Source organism: Peromyscus eremicus, chromosome 22, assembly GCF_949786415.1.
Source record: "Peromyscus eremicus chromosome 22, PerEre_H2_v1, whole genome shotgun sequence".
NCBI lineage: Eukaryota > Metazoa > Chordata > Mammalia > Rodentia > Cricetidae > Peromyscus > Peromyscus eremicus.
Window position 1 is genome coordinate 5,370,930 of NC_081437.1, and position 18,462 is coordinate 5,389,391.

General features: G+C 40.8%; 1 protein-coding gene across 1 annotated transcript in view; it reads left to right on the forward strand.

The window, feature by feature from the left end:
* Fshr (follicle stimulating hormone receptor) overlaps positions 1-18,462 on the forward strand; it is a 181,873-nt gene that overhangs the window by 99,755 nt on the left and 63,656 nt on the right. The gene's annotated exons all lie outside the window — the stretch shown is intronic.

An 18,462-nucleotide genomic window follows, 5' to 3' on the forward strand; every position in this document is an offset into this window, starting at 1 on the left:
TTATGCATGTGGTTCATCTGTAACTCATCCAACAGTACTCAACAACATGACCTCATCTTCCCAAATGGATCTTTGAAGCTGAAGCCTCAGCCATCATTTCAATTAAATGTTTTTCTAGGTCTTTTGACTCCAAACTACACATACACTATAAACATGCATTTTTAAATATGTTCTAAATATATGACATTTTTATTATTGAAGTAGAAAGGCCCTCATCTAAGACTTCAATATCATTAAGACATCCAAGCAACATTGTTTCATTCTTTAAGATGCTACACTGTACTCTTCTGCTTCTCCTTAGAAGGCAAAAAGTTTCACAAAGAACATGAAGAGACTAATTTAGACCACCTTCTTCTGCCTTGCCCAGCTTGAGCTGCCTAGTGGTGCTAAGCATCTAGACATGGGGAGAACAATGGAAGTTGGAATAAGTTGTGGAAAGAAGATGGTTAGGACAGTAAAGACAACTGTGTAAACAGACATTTCCTGTCCTGACTGCCTGATCCCAAATAACCAACTCAGAGGCTTAACATTACTTGTAAATGCTTAACCTATAGCTCAGACTCGTTACTAGCTAATTCTTACATCTAAATTAACCCATATTTCTGTTTATGCTTTGCCACATGGCTCATGGCTTGTTACCTCATTTTTTACAGGTCCTGCTTGCTTGGTGGCTGGTTGGCGTCTCCTGACTCCACTCTCCTTCCCATCATTCTCAGTTTGGCTTTCCTGCCTAACTTCCTGCCCAGCTACTGGCCTGTCACTTTTTTATTAACCAATAATAGTAATACATATTCATAGTATAGAAAAGAATTGTCCCACAGGACAACTGTTCAAATGAAAAACATAAAGAAACATGTATAATATACAGATACAACATATTTATACAGAATATAGATGTTTATGTTATATGAAATATATGAAGAGAAAGCTTCCACATAAGCCGTATCTACACATAATGTAGTATCCAACAACAGAAACTCAATAAAGTTAAATTTGGTCACTCACTTGACTATAGTATAGAAAAATGTCTTCAAGTTATGGGATTCAAAGGAACCGTAGAATAATGTCTTTAAGAACAAAAACCAAGTGAATCTGACCATATGCAAAATAATTCATACCCCCACATCAGCTCCACAACCAGGTAGTAGCATTATAACCACATTAGTCACATACACTTTCTTTGTAAAATGTATAGTTAACTTTTCTAAGCATTTTCTTGCCTTCTATTCACTTATCTTCTCAGCGCATGCTGCTAAGTTGGTTTTCTCATTATCCTAGTGAAGTAATGAAATGGGTATTATCTTCATATAAACCATGAGCCACTTATAATCCATTTAATTTGGCATCCCATGAGCCAAAAGCTAGTGTGTGGGAAAGACGGAGCTAAAATGTGGTCTCCTGGCTGCATCTGTATAGCATCTCCTGCTATTCTGCCTTCCCCAGTTTACACATTGGCAGCACTGAAGTAAAGTTGATTCAGAAATTGGACAGGGGAGTTTCTGGTTCCTCTGCTTCTAAGCTTGAAGAAGTGTCAGACCAGTGTTCCCAGAATCAAACTACTTCCAGTATTCCCCTCCCATGGGCAGCTGAGGTGTTGCATTCGTGAGGACTTTTTATTTGAAGAAGTTCAGAGTCATGATTCAATACGCAACTCATTATCCCATCAGATTCTAATAAGCTGAAGCCTCAAAGCAAGACCACTCTGAATTGATGGCCATTGACAAGAACCCTTAGTAAGAGACATAGTTTATCCAGGTTGAGGAAAATTGGGGCGATGTTCAAAGCTGAAGTTATGCCATGCTCGAGTACAAAGAAGAGTGTAAACCAACAAAAACTGAACATAAGGGATAGCTGGAGATGATGAAGAGGTTTAATCCTTTCTTGACAATGGGGGAAAAAGGAAGAAACTAACTTGATTGCCATGGGAAATAAGGAAATACTTAAATGCCAGGTAGTATAAATAACTTTGGTGAAAGATGTTGGTTAACTGTCCATAGCAGGTAATGCAAAGCACAGGATCTATACCTACGGTTTTTCTTAGTTAGAATCTAGCATATGCAGTGTCTATATTTCTTTATCCACATAATGATCAGGGAGATGCAGAGAGAGAGCAACAGGAAAACAAGCTCCCTTTCCAAATGAGATCTATATGATTGGGCTTACTAGTGATATTCATCAAGAGCAATGGGTATCAAGTTCTTTGACTTGTCACCTGAGGAATATGTAGCTAAATCTCTATTCACTCTGAAATCCTTCCTTCTACTGGCCTGCCAGATGTCTGAAATTCTCCTCTAGCTCATAATTTAAGGATGGCAGTTTCTTATTAAAACACAAAGCTGTTGCCTAGAAACAGTAATGGATAAACACCAGCACCTGTGAATGCCTTGAACAGCTGGGGACATTTCTGTGGCCTCAGATTCCTTAGAGGGGAAAATCTCTGAGATCTCTCCTCTCATTCACTTGCCTAATCCTGCAACATGATGTCAGCACAAGTAAGCTTTGACAGAGGACCAGGAATCAGGGAGGACCCGGAGCCTTCAAGGTCTCATGAGGCAGTTGAGGTGAAGTGTTTAAGAACCAAAGTAAGCAGATCTGTGGAAATCTCAGTACAAGATTCTTGCCTGGTGGAAGCAGAGGAGAGGATACCACTGTGGTGTGACCCTTCACAGCTTTTCCCCTAGAGGGTATTCTGTTCGTGTATATACAATGTTCTTGCCCTTGGTCCCTTCTGTCACTAGCAAAGGCTCCTAAGAAGTGAAAGGCAGTGTGAGATCACAAAAAAATTTGAGACAGCCATGCCTACTTGAGAAACGATGACCTCTATAGGACACCGGTAGCATCTCTGTTCCCTTCCTTCTCCTATAATTTTCAGTGATTGTCTTCTCCACAACATTGCAGAAAAGAGTGAATCTTTCTTAATTTTTAGAAAGATTTATTTATTTATCTACCTATCTGTTCCCCAGGAATCAAACTCATTTCCTGAGGCTTGGCAACGGGCATCTGTACCAACTGAGCCATATCACCAGCCCATGTTACAGTATATCTTTTTTTTAAGATTTCCTTCTATTTTGATTTACATATATGTGTTTTGTGTGGATGTCTGTCATATGTATTTGGGTACTTTCTATGGCCAAAGAATGTACAGCTAGAATTGCTTGCAGTGAGTCTCCAGTCTTCTGGAAGTACAAGTGCTCTTATCCACTGAGCCCTCTCACCAACTCAAAGTATGTCTTTAGCCCAGTCAGCCCCCCTTCTGAAAGAGCAGTGCTTTGTATGATGTATACAGCCTATGAAGACCAGCCTTGATGTTGAAGAACATTGAAGTATGAGAATGTGGCACTGATTGTGTATGCTGAGGGAAGAGTCATAATTGCAGCATTATCTGAAGTGTGCTGTAAAGGGTCATGGCCATGAGACAGTTCTAAAATAAAATGTTTCTCTAGTTTACCCTAATGCCTACATTCTTCCTGCCAGCACCTTTTTACACATTAAATATCACCTTGTATCTATAGCTATTTTTTAATAGAGAAAGGAAATGCTTGGTCTACAGAAATAACTAGGAGTGAATTTATCAAGCTACTTGTAAGTTCCATCTTTTTAAAAATATATATTGTGGGGAAAAGCATAATAGAAAAAAGGAAGAAGGGCTCGTAACTGTAGACTAATTTCTAAATGATCTTATTAAATTAAAAAAAAAAACATGGAGCGAAATACAGGGGTGAAAGCCTTAGATCGGGGAAATAGGGAAAGCCACCAGCCAACCTTACCTCACCAACTCAGCAGCTTCCAAATGCAAGTTACTTCCATCTACACACGCCTTTATTGCATTGCGGTTCTGCCCTCTCATTGGCTCTCTTAGCCCAGCTACCTCACTTCTTCTTCCTACACAGCTATGTCACTTTTTAATCTGTCTGTGCAGACCTCCAGGTCTCTATAGTTGGTACTGGGATTAAAGGCCTGTGTCACCACGCTTGGCTCTGTTCCCTAGTGTGGCCTTGAACACACAGAGATCCTGCTTGCTAAGTGATAGGATTAAGGGTGTGTGCTATCACTGCCTAACTTCTATGTTTACTTAAAATGGCTTGCTATTTCCTCTAATCTCCAGGCAAACTTTGTTAAAGCACAAATAGAATATCACCACATTTCAGCACAAATAAAATATCATGACACATAACAGGTCAAGGAATAACAATATCCTCAAAGAAAAATAATGAAAACTCTTTCCCACCCCACCCCCACATACTGCTGTGTACAGTTCTTTCTCATGTTCCAGTTGCCCATAGTCAATACAGTTTGAAATTAGTAAATTGGAAAATCCAGAAACAAATGATTCATACATTTTAAAGTTTATGTTATTCAAGTAATGTGATTAAATCTCATGCTTTCCCACTAAGTCTTCTCAAGGATCAGAATCCCTCCTTTGTCCAGTATATCCATGCTGTATATATTGCCCTCCTGTTAGTCATGTAGTAGACTCTTGCTATCAGATCAATTGTTATAGTAGTGGTGAGTGTGTGTGTGTGTGTGTGTGTGTGCGTGTGTAAGAGACAGAGACAGACAGAGAGATGAAATTCATATAACATTTATTAAAATTTATTTTGCAAATAATCATAGTTGTTAATCTTATTGCATCTAATTTATGAGTTATACGTCATCATAAATACATATGTAGAGAAAAATCAAAGTATACATAGGGTTCAGTGCTATCTACAGCTTCAGACATCCTCTTAAGTGTCTAGAGGCCTACCCACCACTGATAATGCGAGACCACCATAGTAACAGGATTCTTAGAATAATCAGTTTAGCCATTCTAAATCACATGTTAAATGCTCTACAGTTCATGGAATGCTTTCATAGATGCCATTTTTATCATGAGTACATAAAAGATTTTTTTTAACATTGCACATGACATTTGGGAAATTAAAAGATCTTATCTAACAAGGCTACAAGACATTTTTTTTAAAAAGTAAACTAGATGCCAGCTCTTGACTGCCTCATAACTTGCTTTGATTGTGCTATGTGGCAGATACCACATACAAGAGTATCTGGATAGGCACAGACACTATGAATTAGGGGACAGAGATTTGGGGAATAGAGCCACAGGCTCCACATGTCAAACTTTGTTTAAGAATTTTGTTGGGGGTGGGGCAGGGAATGCTCTGATCTTCCAAGGCCTTCTTTATACAATGCCCACTGACATATGATGCACCAGATGAAGCAATTACTTATATTGTGCTATTATTAAACAAAACTCAGGAGTCAGATATTAGGGTGAAAACCTGACAGATCCAAAGAGTGACAGGAACAATCAGCTGATCATGCCTTTCTACACTTCCTGATTGAAAAGGCCCTCAAATCTTTCTAAGCCCTCCCTACTCCTTACTGTGTCTCTCTATCCTAATGTGGGTTGGTTAAAAACTCTATGGTTAATTCTTGCCAGCTGAATGTTGACTCCACCCTCTGATTCAGGGTTTAACTTTATTGGCAGTCATAAGAGTGTCGGAGTGTGATCAAAATATCCCACATTTTCCTCTTTTTACCTAAATAAGAAGAGAAAGTTTTAACTCTAACACAGTAAAAGTATATACAATAAGAACAATTATCAAGTAAGAATTATATCCACAATGTCTAGTCAACTTGCATTTGGTAAATTCAGAGAAAATACTCCATTATCTATCCTGTCTTGGTGAGTCCAAAGTTTTGTACCTAATTCATTTTCTATTTTAACTTGTATTACAAACCCAAGACTATCTTTTTAGACCTCAAAACATTTTCTTAGATAAGCAACTCAAGCTTTTATGTCTCTCAACCTTATACACTTTATAAATCTTTGTGAGTTTCTTTTCTGAATCTGGTAACAAGGAAAGCCGTAACTATAACTGTCTAGTCTTCATCCCCATCAAAGACCCAAGAAGGATATAATATTACCTGACACAAGAAGAGAAGAGCAAACAACTTCCAAAACTGTAGAAATGACAGAGACATCTGGCTGCCTGGACAGTTACTAAAGGTTCCTCTGAAATGTTGGGGAATCTTTGGCCTACAGGTCTATAATATCTGACAGACATTTTTATGAAGCAGGAATTTTGAAGGACTGGCCTACTTTGTCTTGGCAAAGTTCAGTAGTCACCTTCTTTTATGTCCTGTTTGCACAATCTGGACAGCATACTGTCAGCAGTTGAGGCAAGGGTAGCTTCTTGCACAGTGGCTAACTTTGTCACAATGAAAGCAAACTCCATATGGAGGTTCTTTGGTTCCCACCATCCTTGTTTGAAGTAAATTAGTTCTGCCAGGAGCAGACGTGTCTCATTGTCATGAAAAGCCTTATGTTACTAAAAAATCTTAAATGTCATATTTTGTAGGTCTCTGAAGTGTTTGAAGACCATATGTCTATCTAAAATATATCTCTATTTGACCTAGAAAACATACCTAACATGGCCATAAATTTGATTGTTAGATGACTAACTACTAACCTGTATTTTTAATTATTCTAAATAGTTTATAATAATAACAAGGACTAGAAATTTACATTACATTGCTAAATGAGCCACATGGGTACAGTACCTTAAAGGAGAATAGAAACATATATACAATATAACAAAAACAACCTTAAATTTGTATCAATATATAAAGATTCATAACAATGCAAAATATTTATAACTAGTAGTTGCTTTTTTAGTTTAAAAGTAGATTCAATAATCTAACTTTTTATCTTATCATTCCTATATCCCTTCTATTTTCTTTTCAGAAAGAGATCCCTGAATCTAACCTCCTTTGCTAAGTTTTTTCCCCTAACCATAACAGTAACAACTTGCAACCAACACCCCTAAACAATGACAAACATAATCCACCAAACAACCAAAAAACACCTACACTACCTCTTGACAATGTGGGCATTGTGTTCTTAAAATTGATTCTTATTGTCTTGGGGCAAGGGAAGCTTTAGGGGACCTTGAGAAAACTGAGTTAATGATCAAGTCCTGGGAGAGCTAGCTGTTGTCCAGTCTCGGTGTGATGGGAAAATACAGGACTTATCTGAAGTTTCAACTAGAATAGTCTTTGAGGCTGGACCACTGTAGCTAACTGCTTTGAGGTTGTCTTCAGCAGTTTGGAGTCCAAAGCTGATTTTTGGTGGTGTTTGTTACCTTAGTGGCATTACCATGATCCAAGTGGATTCATCAGTGTGGGGCCTCATTGTCATCTTAGAGACTCAAAGGTCATTCCCAGGAATGGTCATGAGTCAATGCAGAAAAACGTAAAACATTTTAAATCTCAAATGCTGCAGATCTCTGAGAGGTTAAAGGACCACAATCTATTAAATATATCTGGGGTACACAAGCTTAATTCCTAGTTACCTACTTCAGACTCAAGCCTGAAATCATATACAGGAAGTTAAATGAAGGATATTTCTAGAATTAGTACTCTATAGATGAAGTTTGAATACATATATATGTATATATACACACATATATATTAATCTTATAAATTTTGAGATAATATTTATACAGAAAGAAAAATTTAAAGAGTCAAAATAAAACCAAAGGATTATGAAATTAGTGACAATAGAATAGTCTCTTAATTTTTTATTTCTTCTGCCCCATACCAATGGCTCTTCTGACATGAGACAGAGAGTTTGGATTTTCTTTTAACAAGTATGTTTGGGATTACAGAAGGAGAGAGCCATGATCCAACTTCAAAGCCAGCTTTAATTTTTAATTGTATTGGGACTACAAATGGACCATTTGCTTTATATGTCTGTAGAGAACAGCAGAAACAAGCATTTGAAAAGACTTACAAAATTTTGTCCTGTTAGAAATGTGCTATACCATTAGGTCAATTTAGTCTTTTTCTTAGGATATTTTCTCTGGATGATTTGTCCTTCTTCAGATGTCTCATTTGTCTGGTGGCTTTCAGATTTCTTAGTTAGATGCTTTTATTCTCCTGGAAAGACAAATACAATACCCTTCCCAAACCCTAACTTTAGGGCGTTTCCCTTTTTGACAGGTTATATCTGATCAAATGAAAGGCATTTGTTAGTCTATTAAGTTTGTTTATATTAAATGGTCATGTTGTTTGATGAACTATCAATTCTCCTAATCAAGAGATCTCTCTTGTTTGAATCTAATCTTTATCAATCTTGATGGTATCCATAGCTTTTCTTCTTCTGTGGAAACAAAAACAAAACATCGTCCCCATTTTAACATATATCCTGGTTTCCATTCTGAGGTCAATACATCTTTAAAATATATAGGCTAATTTAATTCAGCAGATTTTCTACTATCCAATGTCTTTCTGCAGCTGCCATTCCTTTCTCATTATCATTTAAATTTTTTAAATTAATAAAGCATTGTGTAATCTATCTCTTGGGGTATTTATTATCCCTTTCCATTTATTAAGCATATCTTTTGAAGTGCAATTAGATCTTTCTATAACTGTTTGTTCTGTAGGATTGTATGGTACGTCTGTAATGTGCTTTATATTGCAATATGCAAAAAAAAACCTGTTTCATCTTACTAAATACATATGCTGGAGTGATGTCAGCCTTAATTTGTACAGGTATCCCCATGATGGCCATAACTTCTAACAAATGTGTAATTACAGTATCAGCATTTTCAGAACTCAAAGCAGTTGCCCATTGAAATCCTGAATATGTATCTATGGTATGGTACACATACTTTAATTTTCCCAACTCTGTAAAATGAAACACATCCATTTAACAAATTTCATTTCTTTGAGTACCTTTGGGGTTACTTACTGAAGGTAGTAGAACTTTGTTATACAAAGAACAAGTAGGACATTTCTTTATAATTTCCTTGGCTTGTTGCCAAGTGTTGGAAAAATCTTAATCTTTCTTCAAACCTTTGCTATTAACATGGTGTTTCTTATGAAATTTTGAGGCTTCTAGCACATTTCTTACCAATAGCTGATCAATTTCATCATTACCTTGTGCTAGAGGGCCTGGTAGGCCATTATGGGATCTGATACATGTTATATACAAGGAATGATTTCTATTTCTGTTTATTGCTTGTATTGAATGAATAACAAAGCTAATTCTGAATCATCTGGAGTAAGTTCAGCTATTTCAATATGTAAAACAACACTTTCTGCATATTTAGAGTCAGAAACTATATTAAGAAGTTCTGGAAAATCTAATAATACCATGAGACTAGCATATAATTTTGACTTTTGAACAGAATCATCCATGCCTTTGTCTAGTAAATCTTTAATTACAATGTCATTTATTCATATTTTTAGCTGTGGTCTTTGACCATTTATAGAAATTTGCCAAAATACTTGTGTTTTGGTCTCTCCTGAAATTTTTGTTTTATCTACTGAAGCTGTTCTGTCACCCAGAGCAGTGTGTTTTTTAACAATAGCATTAAGTCTTTTAATTGCTCTGTGGAGGAATTTCCCCAATGCTGACAGGAAATGATTGAACCAGACTTGACAATGGGGCCTGCAAGAGGCCCTCTAAGGCATTTCCTGATGGCAAAGAGTTACTTTGCTTGTCTCATGTTAATATGTGTTTATTAGTCCAATGTCAGCCTTTGCCATATCTTCTGCTATTCCAGAAGGCCTTCTGTTTGGAGTATCTCTAGAAAATTGTTTCTAGGAACACTTTGTCTACTATCCATTTTCAGGTGACCTTGTTTATCACAATTAAAACACCTGACCTTCTGGTTTTTCTTTAAATTGTTAGAAATCACCTCTCCTATCCAAGTATCATCATAAGTAAGAGATCCAATATGAGCTATATTTTGGATCCATTCATCTATGGATGCTGATCTTGTTTTAAAGGCCTAATCACCCTTTTACATTCTGAATTAACATTTTTAAAAGCCAAAGATTCAATTAATATTTGACTAACTTCTGGATCTGATACCATTCTATTTACAGCTGAAGCCAATTTTTGTGGGAAAAAAAAATCAGTGAAGGCTACTTTTGGGCCTTGCAGAATTTTAGTAAAGAACTCAGTCCTCTTTCCTGACTCTTCAACCCTATCCCAAGCATTCAAAGCTGCTATACAACATAGAGCTAAGGTGTGATCATCAAATCTAAACTGTCTTTTCAAATCAGCATACTGGCCTTCACCAAGGAGCAGAACTTGGGAAATTTCCCTACCTCTAGCCCTACTTCATTTTTCTATCTCCACCTTGTTTTCCATTGTAACTGAGGACCAGCTTCTAATATTGCTGTAGCTAAATCTTTCCAGTTTTGTGGAATAATTTTGCTCTAAGTTGTCCATGAATTTAACATCTGTTTCACACAAAGGGTGAATGCATACCATATGAAACTATTGCTTCCTTATATCTCTTCAAATCTAACATTTCTACAGAATCCCAGGAAACTTCTGCATAGCCTTGGGAGTGCCTATCATCTGGTGGTCAATCTTGTATGGTAACTTGATAAAATAAGGTTGGTTTTCTAATAACCTTGGACCACTCCTCTTCAGTTTTGTAATAAAATGATGAGGTAGGTTCTGCTTTAAATTTTTCCTCTGTGTGTGAATATTTTCCTTAGTTTCATCAGTAGGTCTTTCTAAGGACTGTATCTTATTAGTCAAATTTTAATATTTGGCATTGATTGTAGTTAGAGTTTTTTTGCCTGGCCCATGGTCAGGAGAAATCTCTGTCACCCGCCAGTCCTGCAGCCACTCAGACCCAACCAAGTAAACACAGAGACTTATATTGGCTACAAACTGTATGGCCGTGGCAGGCTTCTTGTTAACTGTTCTTACAGCTTAAATTAATCCATTTTCATTAATTTATATCTTGTCACATGGCTCGTGGCTTACCGGCATCTTTACATGCTGTTTGTCATCATGGCAGCTGGCAGTATCTCTCTGACTCAGCCTTTTACTTTCTAGCTTTATTTTTCTCCTTGTCCTACCTATACTTTCTGCCTAGCCAACGGCCAATCAGTGTTTTATTTATTGACCAATCAGCAACACATTTGCCATACAGAACATCCCACAGCACTCCCCCCCCTTTTTTTTTTTCAAAAACAAAGGTTTTAACCTTAACAAAGTAAAATTACATATAATTTGGGAATTTGGGCGTAGCTTTTCTTACTACTTCCTGTTGGAGGGGAGTGCTTTATCTTATGGGGACACAAAGAAAATTTTAGGATCATGGAGTAGTCCATGAGGCTGTATCGTCTGAGCCAGTTGCCTTGAAACCGTTTTTGGATGTTGGATCATCTGGGCCCTGGTGTCATCAGAGACCTTTTAGGGGGTCTTGGCTGGTCAAACCTGATGTATCTTAATCTGGAACAAATCCATAGCCTCTGGCTTTTTGTGGAAACAAAAGCAGAGCCTCCTTTCCAAAGCAACATATCCTTACATCCAAATTTTGAAGTCAAGGTACCTTTAAAATATACATTTTGGCATAACTCAACAGCTTTTGTAATTAAATGTTTTTCTTCAGTTACAAATATCAAAAAGAACATAATTCAGATTCTCTGTGTGGTAGCCATCTTTACGTGGCTTATTTTTTATATCACCTTGAACCTACTGCTTTAAACTGCAGCATTTCAAGACTGAAATGGCACTGTGGCTGCTGGCTCTGCCCACTTCAGCTTCTCAACATGGTGGTGGTACGTTTTCCGCCAGCTCTGGGAGCCATCAACTCTCAGAAATAGTGGGTCTATGTTTCTATCAAAGCATCATGTAGCCCAGAAACCTCTTTTTTTTTTTTTGTTTTGTATTAGCAAAGGCTAAATCCACGACGCAGCTTAATGTGCCACTTGCAGAGGCCTCATTCCCATCAAACTGCAGGTCGAGCGCACACGCCAGAAACCCGCCATAGTAGCTCAAACACGAAGGCTGCCGCTAACTTGAAAGAGACAACTAGGAATTGTTTTTAGCTCCGTTTTAGAATCTTTTTACTCAGGTTTTAGGTGGAGATTCTTGCCCCACGTTGGGCGCCATGTTGTAGCTAGAGTTTTCCTGCCTGGCCCATGGTCAGGAGAAATCTCTGTCACCTGCCAGTCCCACAGCCACTCAGACCCAACCAAGTAAACACAGAGACTTATATTGGCTACAAACTGTATGGCCATGGCAGGCTTCTTGCTAATTGTTCTTACAGCTTAAATTAATCCATTTCCATTAATCTATACCTTGCCACATGGCTCGTGGCTTACCGGCATCTTCACATGCTGTTTGTCATCATGGCGGCTGGCAGTGTCTCTCTGACTCAGCCTTCCACTTCCCAGCTTTATTCTCCTCCTTGTCCCGCCTATACTCCCTGCCTAGCCAACGGCAAATCAGTATTTTATTTATTGACCAATCAGCAACACATTTGCCATACAGAACATCCCACAGCAATTGATATCAAAACATTTTTTTAAGGATAAAGCATGAATTACCAAACTGATAATAACTATAATTGGCATTATGTCAATCCCAGCTAAGTTGATTATCCCTTCATTTAATTTTTCCACTTTCAAATCAGCCGTTGTGAAACCATACAGAGTCCTAACTCCCTGCATCATAATATTGTTCCCCATTCCTAATGTGGGGAAGATTTCTTTTTTAATAAAACCCTTAAGAATTCCCAGGTGTCTCACCAAATCTGCTGACTTTCCAGTTTTTCCACAGTAGCAACGGCTGAGCTGGGGGCAGAGGAAGGGAGGTTAGCCAGCTGCGGGGATGATGCTTGGATGTTTGGGCATGGAGGGCAGGCGTGACAGGGTGCCCAAAGCTGGGCTAGCACGATGCAGCAGGCTGTTGTTACTGTGCTGCAGGCCTGGGCCAAGGGTAACTACAGCTGCTTACATGCTGCACGGGGACGGGGAGTGAGACGCCTGAAAAGCAGACTTAGGGAGATGGGTAGAAGAAGCCTGCATAGCTACGACATGGCATGGGGGTGGCACTGGGCCACCTAAATGACAGAGCTGGCGATGGGTGGCTGATTCAGGCAGCTGCAGAGCAGGCGGGGGCCTTGACTACAGCTTTTGGGGCCCAGGTGGACGGCCCAAGGTACAGCTGTTGCAGAAAGACAGCATCAGGAAAAGGCCCTGGTGGGAAAAGCAGGTGACCCGTAGCAGGGTAGAAAAGTGACGGCTTTAAGAGCCACCTCGTGATTTTACCCCGCCTGGGTACCAGATGATATGCCAGACGGAGCGATTACTTATGCTGTGGTATTATTAAATAAAACTCAGGAGTCAGATATTCAGGTAAAAACCTGAAAGATCCAAAAAGTGACAGAAGAATCTTTCTAAGCCCTCCCTATTCCTTCCTTAGATTCCATCCTAATCTGGGTCCACCAAAAACTCTGTGGTTAATTCTGGCCAGCTGAGTGTTGACTCTGCCCTCTGATTACTGTCAGAGCATGATCAAAATACGCCACGACAGACCTGCTCTCTCGTGTGAGAACTGCTTCTCCCACTCATTCCTGAAGTTGCGAATAGCCAGGAAAGAAGAAAAGAGAGAGAAAGAGAATGGGTGGAGATGTGTTCATATAAAGAGGCAATCACTCCCAGTTCCCTACTGAATAAAAATAAACACTTCAGTGCTCCAAACTGTAGGTCTTGTATTCTCAGCACAAATGTTTCCAGACAGCGCGCTGTCTGCCTACCTTCGGTTTGCACCACGCCCAAGGTGCGTGTACACATTGACTCCTAGGACAATGATCTCAATTTCTCTTTTCCTACAGTGGTAGGTAAGGACCTGAAGCTTATAGCTAACTGGTTATGACACCACAGCAGGCCAAAGATGTGACTTAGGGTGTGGTAGAAAAAGTTCAAAGGTTCCCAGAACATCTCCTCTACCTGCTCCTTTGTACCTCATTTTCACAGAATCTCATTATTGAAGCTCCTCTCCCGATGAAAAGACATACCTCCCCCACTGTGGTCAAGCTTCCCTTGGTTATCAGACACTAACTATAATTGGTCGAGTGTGAATGAGTTTCTCTGCTTTGGCACAGAGAACTATAGAGAGAAAGAGAAGAGAGGAAGGCATTGAGCAGGCCCAGAGATGCAGGCTACAAAGTCAACTGTGCTTCCCATGATGCTTAGAGCCCAGCTGTGGCTGACAGCCTCCAGTCCAGGCAAACTGAGTACAGACCACCCCTTTCCTCACATAGCTTTCTCCCTATTTTAATGAAAACAACTCTCCTGCATTTGCCTCTTCATTAATCACTCTTCTTCTGCCATTTATCTTCCCTTTCAAATGGATGATTTTCCATCTTCAGTTTATGAAGCATTTGAGGACCAGCCTCCTGTTGGCAGCTTATAAACTGTTGCTCGTGTAAGAGGTATCTTTAGGTTACACAGACAGACAGCAGCAAAGACATCACGTGCAACTCTGGGTGAAATTTCCCGTAGGTTCCCATGTCCTCACTGCACACCGGCAGCACTCTTTACACACTGTGGACTTACCCCATCACCGACCTTGTCTAATCATATTGATTGTCAGCAATTGCAGTCTAATGGGAGAGCAAGTTGCTATGGTAATTCCCGTGTCTTTTGTCTTACATTTAAAGACACAATGATCCTAAGGTGGGGGGAGGGGATTGCGTGTAGTCAGTGACAGAGAAAAACATAATTAGATATGCAAATTATAAAACTAATGTATTTAAATGAATTCTGAAATGTAAATCAGGATTTGATATAATAAATTGGTCCCACAATTTCTACCAAAAGCACATTTGTTCTGACTATATTTATTCCCCTCCCCCAAACACTCACATTTTTTTTAGGAAAAGAAAAAGGAACGAGAATGGCCAGTTATCTCAGCTGGTTAGAGCAAGTCATGAGTTGGTCCTGTAGGGTTCCTTATCATGTGGGGCAGCTGCTCTCTTTGGGACATTGATGTAGCCCATTAGTAGAGTGCTTGTATAGCATGCACAGAGCTCTGGGTTCAGTGTAGAGCGCTGTATAAGTCAGGCACGTCATATGGATTTGTAATCCCAGCACTCAGGCGGTAAGGCAGGAGAATAAGTTAAAGGCCACCCTTGGTTACACAGCAAGTGGACGTCAGTCAACCCTGTCCAGAAATAAACAAAGAACAGAGTGGGCAGGAGAGACGGCTCAGCTGCTAAGAGCACTTGTGGGTCCTCCAGAGGACCAGAGTTCAGTTCCCAGGGCCCCTGTCAGGTAGCTTACAGTGGTGTGTAACTTCAGCTCCAGAGGGCCTGGTGCCCTCTTCTGGCCTCTGTGGGCATCCACTGCATGGACACATACACTCAGATGCACACATACACATACAAATAATGGAATAAACATTTTTTAAAAGAAAGAAAAAAAGGAGAGAAGAAGAGGACAAAATATCCCATGAATAAGTAGCACTTGCGAAACTGAAAGCCAGGCACGCAGGGAGCCTGTAACATTGGGACACAGCACTGTGCCCAAAGGAAAACCAGCATGGAGTTAGCTGACGAACTGTTCCTTCTTTTTTTTTTTTCTAATTTGCTGGCCTTCATGTTCTCTGCCAGCCTTCTTGGGTAAATGAATGGCAAACTGTGCTTTCGTAATTCCTTTAGTCTACCAACAATCGGTGATTACCAGCCACTAATCAGGCAGATTGCAGGAAGCCATCCCTGCTGGAAACGAATTGCAGAAGGTAGTGCCTCTTCCTGCTGGATTCGAAGCTCCCTGAAGTCAGAAATCACTCTCTTGTGTATGGACGAAGAAGGACAATGTTAAGTTCCTCAAACAACACACATGGAAATTCTGATAAGTATGACGTGGGCAGCCTTGTACAAGAGGAGTGTGACCAGCGGGATCCTCAGCAGTCAGGGACCTACAAAGAGGTGCAGCTGGTGTGACCACTGGTGTCACTGTGATAAACTATTCTGATAAAGGCACAAGCGATGTCCTAAGGAAGCTGGGAGGATGGAATGCCTTAATTCTGGGTGACTAGAGAAGTTTCTCCTGGAAATTACTTGAAGAGGTGCCTCAGAATGAGCCCGGGATTTTCTTTCGCTGCACTGCTTGAGAGTAGGGAGAAAGTCTAGTCTTATTACACGTAATTCAATGCCAAAGAGCTTCAAGCCCTGCAGACGGCAAATGCCCACTCAACACACATACTCATGGAATGCCTGGGGATTATACAGGTCCATCCTATGAATACACCAAAGTCACCCTGGGAATTGGCTCTACATTAGACTCCAATAATTAGGACAATAAATACCAGGGCTGAGACTGGAGAGATGTTTAAGATGCTCAGTGTTTAAGAGAGAGTGCTTGTTGCTCTTGCAGAGGACCTGAGGTTTGTTCCCAGCATGCCAGGCAGCTCACAACTGCCCATAACTCCAACTTCAAGGGGATCTGACATTTCTGGGCTCTGCAGGCATCTACACTCACATGTGCATACCTTCCCTGCACACACACACACACACACACACACACACACACACACACACTAGCATTTCAACATGGGGACCAAAGTAACCTCTGTGTTTCTGAAGGGTCACAAAGGGCAGCTTGAACAACAGCATTGCATAAGCATTCCAAAGAGGAAAATAAGACCGTCAGTGTGACCCAAATTCAGAAGTGGCCAAGCACAGCTCCTTCACTGTGACTCGTAAAGGAAGCACTTTCATGGCAAGTGTAAGTTAATGAGGTAGAAAATGGAAGGTCATAAAATATGGAGTAATTATGAATTACAGAGCCAAAGCAGAGGCTTGGAGAGGAGGGAAGGCAGTTGGTGAAGGGGGCGGTGTGACAGGTGTGCCTGGGGGCCAAGAGGACACCACAAACAGGAAATTATTTAGGGAGTTTTTGGGGTGCTGTGAGATGAGAGCAGTGAACAGGATAGCCTTTAGTAATTACCACAAACACACACAGGCACACACATTTGCACACTTGTTCTTCTGGTAAAGAGGCTCTGGCTATGTGTCAATGGAGGAAGAAATCAACACTGCCTGGCTAGAGGCATCAATGGAAAATCCGCTACGTTGACAATAAAACAGTCTTCAAGAGAGCGACGGTTCGTGCTATGGGTTCTCACCTAGCCCAGGGCTTTGAACGAATTGAAAGGCTGGCTGCTGCTGAGACCCAGACGCTGTTCTTTCATAGATCTGCCCCATGAGAACAGTTGCAGGCCCCTAAGAAAGGCCGCTTCCTGGAGGCCTTCCTCGCTCTAGCCCCTTTAGAAATGGAAGCTGGCTGTCATGGAGAACTGCCCACGATGTGGCTGGCTGCCTTTTAATAACAGAAATAATTAAAATCACAAAATTCTGAGGCAAGAAGAGACCCTAGAGATTATTTGAATCAACAGTGTTGTTTTATAGATGAGGAGCAGAGGCCCAGAGAAGATAACTGATTTGACTCCAGGAAGGTGGTTAATTAGTGGCAATGTCAGGAGTGCAGCCTGGGTCTCCTGACTCTGTGAAGTAATGGAAGTGACAGGAAGCAACGTGACCTCTGCATACTGCCATGTGTCTTGTTCTAGTGCCGCGCATGCATTATTCATGGGATCTTCAATAGCCCAGCCCTGCCAATAAAGAGGATTCAAGATACATGCATTGAAGGATAGAGGACCTCTGCAACACTTTACAGATGGAAATGGACCTCAGACAGCTCCGGTGATTTGCCAACGTGATGAAGAGCTTCCGCTCACCCGTCTGTTCAGGAGACCTCGCCTCATGCAGCCCTGCATCTTTGGATTTTAGACAGCTGGGGACTCAGGTCTCTTAACCTGAACACCCCTCCCCCGCCCAAGGCTATTCGGTAGTGAATTTAGTAGCCCCCAGTTTCTTGAAAAGTTGTTTTACTAGCAGACAGCTTTTTTTTTGTTGTTGTTTTGCTTTGCTTTTTCGTGAAATAGTTGAAAAGGGAAGAACAGAAGCCAAGAGCCTCTAAGTACTTCAATGAGCAGCAACCACTTCCGGTGTTCACTTGGAGTGGCCAGACAGCTCAGTCACAGGTTGTGTAAAGCACTGTCACTAAGGGAGAGTGGCTTCTGCCTAAATGAGGTCGAACGCGAATTTAGTCAAGAGGATTTTGCCATTGTTTGTTTTCTCCTAATTGGCCAAACAGTCCTCCTGTATGATTTGTAATTAACGAGAGAGTCAGAATGTGTTCAACGCCACGGGTGCGTTCATTTTGTTACCAGCTGGTCGATGCTGAACTCTTCCCCAGCCCTCACAGGAGGAGTGCTGGTTGATCACACACCGCCTTCCCCCCCCACCCCCCCACCCCCCACCCCACCCCCCCCCCCCCCCCCGTGGCTAGCCTCTCGCCTTAGGCACAGTAGACGACAACAAGAAGCATCAAAATGTCAAGCACTTCTTTCTTGTCACGTGGCCCAAGGTGGTCCCTCTGCATTCTACTTAGAATCCCAGGGCAATGGCAGCTTCTGTTCTGGGCCCTGCTGCCTCCAGGCGCCGGGGGGGGGGGGGGGGGGGAGGCAGAGTAAGAAGTTATGGTCTCTTCTGTTCATAGTTCATAGGGGGCGCGGGGAGGGGGCTCCTCTTCAAAGCAACAACTTGACAGCAAGGTAGACTAAGAAAGAGAGTC